This window comes from Callorhinus ursinus, unplaced genomic scaffold (genome assembly GCF_003265705.2).
Source record: "Callorhinus ursinus isolate GAN/ISIS: 27379988/994484 unplaced genomic scaffold, GSC_fseal_2.0 scaffold10, whole genome shotgun sequence".
Lineage (NCBI taxonomy): Eukaryota > Metazoa > Chordata > Mammalia > Carnivora > Otariidae > Callorhinus > Callorhinus ursinus.
In genome coordinates this window covers 13,782,022-13,789,979 of record NW_027397072.1, presented here as the reverse complement: position 1 = coordinate 13,789,979, position 7,958 = coordinate 13,782,022, and the positions used below count along the sequence as shown (strand labels likewise).

The 7,958-nt window shown below is 35.7% G+C and overlaps 1 non-coding gene across 1 annotated transcript; it reads left to right on the top strand.

Moving 5' to 3' along the window:
• The first annotated feature begins 571 nt into the window (after positions 1–571).
• On the top strand, positions 572–678 carry LOC112821369 (U6 spliceosomal RNA). The gene has a single exon (XR_003207423.1). It is a non-coding gene; the product is annotated as a U6 spliceosomal RNA (small nuclear RNA).
• Positions 679–7,958: the final 7,280 nt, after the last annotated feature.

The window sequence follows — 7,958 nt, the reverse complement described above, 5'->3', positions numbered from 1 at the left end:
CACACTGTCCTGTGAGGGTTCCTCCCCCCCCCTTAGCCACTGGAGCAATGTCCCTTAGCGGAACCGACTTCCAAAAGGTCCGATTTTGTGCTCCGCAGCTCTAGCACTTGCCAGAAGCGGCTGACGGAGGCCCCCTCCCCCGCCGTCTATCCTCCCGAATATCGCCTCGGATTCACTTCTCCACACGTCCTACCTTCTGGAAAGTGGTCGCTTTTCTGTTCAGAGAGTTGTTGCTATTCTTTTCCTCAATCTCCTGTTGCATTCATAGGTGTTCAGAATGGTTTGATCCCTATCCAGCTGAATTCCTGGGCCTGGACGAAATCCAGGTCTCTTACTCCTCCGCCATCTTGCTTAGTCCTTGAAGTCTGTTTTACATTATCTTATAACCAATTCCATCAACATTTTTTTAATCCACGTGTTGACAATGTAGCTATTTTTCTGTCATAATAAATGTCAGGATTAAGTCCTATTTTTCTTATTTATTTAATATCTGTGAACATTGATTTTAAATGCTAGATATTAGAGTCCTTATAAAAGGAAAATATATATGATTATTAAAAATGCATGCCCTGTGCTTGCTTCAGCAGCACATATACTAAAATGGGAATGATGTAGAGAAGATTAATATGGCCCCTGCACAGAGATGACATGCAAATTTGTGAAGCATTTCATATTTTAAAAAAATGTATGCCTTAATTTATTAATCTTAAAGTGAAATTAAATTCTCCAAATGGTTAATAATAAATCATTAAGAATATACTTTAGATAATCAAAAGGAACAATCCTAAGAAATGTATTATTGAAAATATATTCCCCAAAACACAATATACCATTCATATTTGTTTTATTAATTTAAATATTATGGCACACATTTCATTTTCCAGCTCTTAATTTTATGGATACAGGATATGGTTGAGTGTTCATTTTTACAATTAAGTTTTTGATCTATTAGATGACTAGTAGATGAATTCCTGTATCTAAAAGATATCTCCAATATTATCTGGGGTTTAATCCTCTGATTTTCAGGATAAAGAGATTTAAGTTCATGTTAATTTATTTAAATTCATCACAGAGCAAATTAACAGCAGAATCATGATTGGAAAGTGAGATTCTTAGGATATTTGTTCAATGTCATGCTGGGGGTTAGAAACCAGAAAGCCCTTCAAATGGGAAAAGTGGGACCCAGCCCACATGAGTTCAGATCAGAGCTCAGAACTTTGGGTTGGCCCACTCTTCTGCTCCCAGACACTGGAGAGGGATTTAAAGAATTTCCAAGCAGGCACTCTAAGGAGAAGGGTCCTATAGAGGTGTGGGGCCAAGGCAGGGGTTCTGCTTGCTTGGATTTAAAGACAGTATTGCTCCCATGGCACTTGGAGAGTCATACTTAAGCAAACAATTACACTGTTAATAAAAGCTTGCACAAAGAGCAATTGGAACTCAAAGAAAGAAATAACTTATTTTTTCTGGTAAAGGAGTAGGAAGGCTTCGTGAATGGTGTATGATTTGAGGAGGGTCTTCAGAGATGAGTAGGACTTTTTTAGGCTTTCCAATCAGAAAGATCATGTGTGTGAAATTCTGGTTATGTGAATAGACTTTGTCTTAGTCATTTGGACCACTACACCAAATTATCATGTACTGAGTGGCTTATAAACAACAGAAATGTATTTCTCACAGTTCTAGAGGCTGGGAAGTCTAAGATCAAGCTATCAGTAGATTTGGTATCTGGTGAGGTGGTTGCATGTCTTGGTTCATAGATAGCTATCTTCTCATTATGTCCTCACAGGACAGAAAGAAAAGGGAGCCCTCTGAGGTTTCCTTTATAAGGGAACGAATCCCATTCATGAAGGCTTTGCCCTCATGACCTAACGACTTTCTCAAATCCCCATCACCAAATACCATTCCACCAGGGCTTAGGTTTTAACATATATATTCTGGGGGGACACAAACATTCAGTCCATACAGACTTGTTAGATTTGAGAAACAATGAAAATTAACTGTGACAGGAATGTGCTTTGAGTCAAGCATTAATAAATGAAGACAGAAGGGTGAAAGATAAAGAATTCAATATGTCAAATTGCATGATTTGGGAATGAAGGATTACATTGTGCCTAGAGACAGTGGAGAGCATAATGGAAGCCCTAAACTAGAATGAAGGGTGCATGAAGGCATATGGTAGAGGTGAAGTTGTAGCAGTGACAGGGTCCAGAACAAGAAGGATCTTGTTTCCCTTACAAAAGCAATTATTATGAATGTATTTAAAGGTCATCTGAAATGGGCTAAAACAACAAAGTTTGCATTTTGGTTGAATTAGAAAGAGCCAGAGTCAACTTTATTTGACTCTCAGTCCATTGAATTATGTTTTTTTCTTTCCAGAAAAGGAGAGAAAAAAAATAGATAATTGACAAAGTAAATAACCAGCACATTTCATAAACTAACAGTGCTTTCTACAATAAATATGCCTATGAGTCATGCAATTCTCTAAACATATTTACAAATTTTTGATAATAGCACAAACTGTGGGGTTAGAGGGTTACATACCAGATGGGTAAATACAGGCTTTGTATAAACACAATTTGATATCAAGGGAATCATTTTTTATTTTGACTATCAGTAAAACACAACAGAACATATCTGTAATCTATGATAAATATGCTTGAGTTTAATCTTACTCCAAACATTTGCCTCAAATAAAGTTTCATTTTGTTTAGATCACTGGGTCTTAAATATTCTGTATCAGACAGCTTTCTCAACAGAAAGTAAAACAAATTTCAGCACAGTACCTGAATTAACAAAGTACTATTAGCTCTAAGGAGATGATTTCCTCTTTGGGCAAACTTGTGGTCTATTATTCATGTTTAATCAAGACTGAGTAAGGAGAGATAAAATTCAATTAGTCTGAGATTTGCTTTAACATAATCTAAGGCATGACTATGGAAGAGAAAGAAAATATGACTATAAATGAAAAAGGTTGACAAAGTGTTGGTAATTATGGAAAATGAGTGCTGGTAAATGGGCATAAATGTATTTTTTTTATTATGATGTTATGTTAATCACCATACATTACATCATTAGTTTTTGATGTAGTGTTCTATGTATTCTTAAAATAAATGTTTCTCTGAGTTCTAGGAGCCATTCTAGCAGATTAATCCAACCCAAGGAGAAGGTTGTGGGAATCTCCAATCTGTAGCCAATTGGTCAGAAACACAAGTAACAACCTGGGTTTTTAGTTGGCATCTTAAGTGGGGAGGGCAGTCTTGTAGGGCGGCCCTTAACCTGCGGAATCTGGTGCTATCTCCAGATAGATAGCGTCAGGGCTGAGTTAAATTGTAGGATACCCAGCTGGTGTCTGGAGAATTGTTTGTTGTTGGTGTGGAAGAACTCTTTGTCACTTACCACCCCCCACCACCCACTGGAATTGGTACTAGAACCTAAAAGACCTCCCAATTTGTGAAGGAGAATATCATCGATATAATTTGAGCCTACTTATATATTTAATTCCAATCATATCACCTGCTCTTTAACTGAATAGTTACTACCCTAATTTTTTATCATTCTCATGTTTTTTAAAAATAACAAATTATGTAATGTAATTGTTTAATTTTGTTTGTAAATTTTGTAAAATAGTTAACTTTTCATATCACTTTTTTTTATTCTGCATGTTAATGTATAAAGGCACAGTTCATTCATTCTTTTGCTGTAAAATATTTCATAGTATGAACATTGATATTTATCCAGTCTTTGGATAATGAAGCTATTCTATATGATGAAGCTATGAAAATTCTGCTATGTCTCCTAGAGCACATGTAAAGAATTATGTCTAGGATATTCCTAGTTGAGTCATAGGTATGTATATTTTCAGTCTATCAGGTAATGCCAAATTATTTTCCAAAGTATTTTAAGTAACCAATTTATATTCTCTACTGCAGTGTGTGAGTGTTCTTATTGTTCTACAAACTTGCCAACAAACTTTACTTTTTACTAATTAGTAGGTGTGTAATATCTTATTATGTCTTTAATTTATATTTCCTTGATCACTAATGAGGCTAAACAACTTTTTATTTATTGACCATTTACATTTCCTCTGTAGAAAAGTCCTGTTTATTATTATTATTATTGCCAATTTTTCTATTAGGATGTTTATTTTTTTATCTATTCATAGTATTTATGATATTAAGCCTTCCTTAATTACACGAGTTGTAAATATCTTCTCATATTTTGTGATGAGTCTTTTCACTTTTTATGGTATTTTTTGATGAATAGAAGTTCTTATTCATTTATGTGTTCATTGATTCACTGATTTATTTATCCATTCATTCAACAAGCATTTACTGAATATTGGAGTACTTTGGAAAACAAAACAAAACAAAATCCCCGCTCTTGTTGAGTTTCTTCAACAAAAGAAGACAAACTACAAACAGTGAACTAACTAAATTATGAGTATGTTTGAAGCTAATAAGTATTATAAGAAAAAAGTAGAGTAAAGAGATTGGAAGTTGGAGGGGATATCAGTAGACCTCATTGGGAAGGTGACTTTTAAACAAAGACTTGAAGAGGGCAGGACATTAACCTTGAGATAACTGGGGCAATACCATTCCTGGCTGAGGGAAATAGTCACTTCAAATGTCTTAAGTTGTGTTCAAGGAAAAAGAAAGAGATCAACATGGCTGGAGCAGCATAAGTGAGGGAAAGAGGAGTACAGTGGGCTAGAGAGGTAAGAATGTACAGAATGGGTAAGGTCTTTTAGGCCATTGTATGAGCTCTAATTTTTATTTTGATTAATATTGGACTAATAAATTGCAATGGACAAGGGTTGCTATAACCCTGGCAAGAGATCATAGTGCTTGGATCAGTGGTAATACTACAAGTGGTGAGAAATCATTGGATTTTGGATTTCTTTTTGTGAAGAATTTATTTTAAAAAAGGAATTTGTATAAGGAATGAGAAGAGAAAAGTCAAGAGTAATTCTGAAGATGATTCCAAGATTTTCAACTTGAGCAATTTGAAGGATTAATGCATTAACTTATATGTGACAGGTTTTGGGGGAAGATTCAAGAGTTCATTCTGGACATGCTAAGTTTGAGATGGTTATGAAGTTTTCATTGAATAAGTAGTTTTATATATGAGTCTGGAGTTTAAGAGAGCAATTTGAGCTGGTGATACAAATTTGGGAGTTCTTGGCAAAAAGTGTATTTAAAGCTATAAAAGGTGGGCTCATGGGTGGCTCAGTTGGTTAAGCATCTACCTTTAGCTTGGGTCATGATCTCAGGATCCTGGGATTGAGCCCAGCATAGGGCTCCCTGCTCAGTAGGAACCCTGCTTCTCCCTCTCCCTTTGCCCTCCCCCCCAACTCATGCTCTCTCTCTCTCTCTCAAATAAGTAAATAAAATCTTTTTTTAAAAAAGGTATAAAAGGCATAAGACCACTAAAGGAGTGAGTATAGATAGAAAACAGAAGACTGCAAAAGTCTGAGTCCTTGGGCACAAAACTAAGAGGTCAAGTAGATAGCAGACTTGTAAAAGAGCAACCAGTGAAATATGAGGAAATTCAATAGAATATAATGAAAGAAATAACAAATAAAGGAGAGAGTGATCAACTGTAGCAAATACTGTTGATAAGACAAAAAGAAGAATGGAGATTGACCATTGTACTTATGAATGTGGAAGTCAATGGTGACTTTGACAGAAACTGTTTCAGCAGAGTGGTAAGATGAAAAGACAGGAAGAGGTGGTCAGAGAAATGCATAAAATTGAGATTATGAAGGGGCTGCAATTGTTAGTAATAAATCCCAAGACTTGATGATGGGAAAGGAGTGGCTGAGATATCATGAAAGATATGATCCTTCCTTTTTATAGTTTCCCATGTTTTTTTGTCTAGTGATTCAACCACCACTGATGATCACTGCATAGTCATTATTTCATTAAGGCTTGCAAAATGGTGATATATTAAATCTATTATTCCTTCTTCATTCATTAAATGGAATATTTCTTTAAAAATGTCTTAACTATCTGGTTATCTGATGTACAATTTACATTCTGGAATAAATGCTTGATTCTTTTATTTAACAGCTTTCAGTATAATGTGTTTGTTGCCTAGAATCCTTCTTAAGTGGCCTATGAATTCTTGTTTAAATATTATGAACTGATAGATTTTAACTATTTGATATGTCCATTGCAGTTATTGTTTTTGTGCTCAATTTTCCCATCTTTGGCTAATATTGGGCCTCCTCAGTTGTTCCTTGAGTCTTTTTGACATGGCCACATTGTCTTTAATAGCTTCATTGCTTTCTGATATGACAAGGTGTCCTAAGATCAACATTGATATAGTCTTTCTCAGGTCTGGCTCAGCCAATTCTCTGAGTAACCCTTGTCCTTTTTAGTGAGAAATAATAATTACAAACCATAATCTTTTTGCTAATTGTAAACATTTCTTTTTCTACATATCTACATTTAAAGTCTTTCTGAATATTTTATATATTTGAGAGAGAGGAGAGCATGTACACACAAGCAGGGGGAGGGGCAGAGGAAGAGGAAAAAACAGATTCCCAGCTGAGTGGGGAGCAGGACAAGAGAGACTCAAGAGGCTTGATCCCAGGACCCCAAGATCACGACCTGAACTGAAGTCAGATGCTTAACTGACTGAGCCACCACCAAGGCACCCCAGAACCTTAGAAGATTCTGATGCGGTTGTTCTGTGAATCACACTCTGTGAGACACTGTACTACAAATTTTGTATTTTTATCATACAGGCAATAAAGAATTAGCAAATAGTATCAATCAGGGATGTAAACCCATCAGTTTTAAGATTATTCTGGTAATACTATAAAAAGAATGGACTTGGGGCACCTGGGTGGCTCAGTCAATTAAGCGTCTGCCTTCAGCTCAGGTCATGATCCCAGGGTCCTGGGATCGAGCCCCACATCACGCTCCCTGCTCAGCGGGAAGCCTGCTTCTCCCTCTCCCACTCCCCCTGCTTGTGTTCCCTCCCTTGCTGTATCTCTCTCTGTCAAATAAATAAATAAAATATTTTTAAAAATAATGGCCTAAGTGGGAGAAACAGATGGTTAGAAGACTAGTAAGGACGTTCTTGAAATAGTTCTAATAAGAGAAGAGAGAGAGTACGTGGTCACTAGACATTTCTGAGGTAAAATAAAATACGCTATCCAATAAGTGACATAAGGGAGAGGGAGGAGTCAGTGATGACTCTGAAGGTTAGTCCTGTTGTGTTTTGAAAGGTATTTGATTTCAGAGAGTTGAATTCTGTTCAGGGCTCAACTTTTCTGTATTTAGAATTTTATGTTTTCTTAGGAAATAGTACTTGAATATGCAATGAAAATCACCTCATGACATTTTCTAAAAGAATATGAAATACATACACACACATATAATAGGAAGGTCCTTTATGCCCTATCATGCTTGTGTATACTCTAAGCTTGATATTTAGAAGGTAAATGTTATGCAACATCATTATAAGTGTTTTCCCTTTTGGCATTTGGGAGAACCACAACAGATTTTTTTAAAAAGTAGAATTAGAAAAAGTTCAATTCATAAAACCAAATGTCATAAGGGATCAAAAGCAGCTCTGTGACTATGATTCCTGGGGTAAAATCAGGATGATTTTCTGACAGTTTCCAAAATAACCTAATGAAAGAGAAACACCATTCCAAATACAGTTGAGCAATAAGCAGCAAAACATACGACATCAGTTGCTATACTTTTTACTCTAAACCTTATTCAGAAGGGTGTTTAAAGCTAATCATACTTACCAAGAACGTCATGTGGTCATCTTGCTGTAGGGAAGTCTTCCAATAAAATGATGAATTTGGGGTGGTATAAGCAGTACAAACTAGCAATCATATCACATTTATGGCCTTCTTGGCTCTGAAAACACATTTAAGGAATAATTTTAAAAGTCATTAATTAGAATCTCTTCTAGAATTTACACTGCACACAAATGTGATG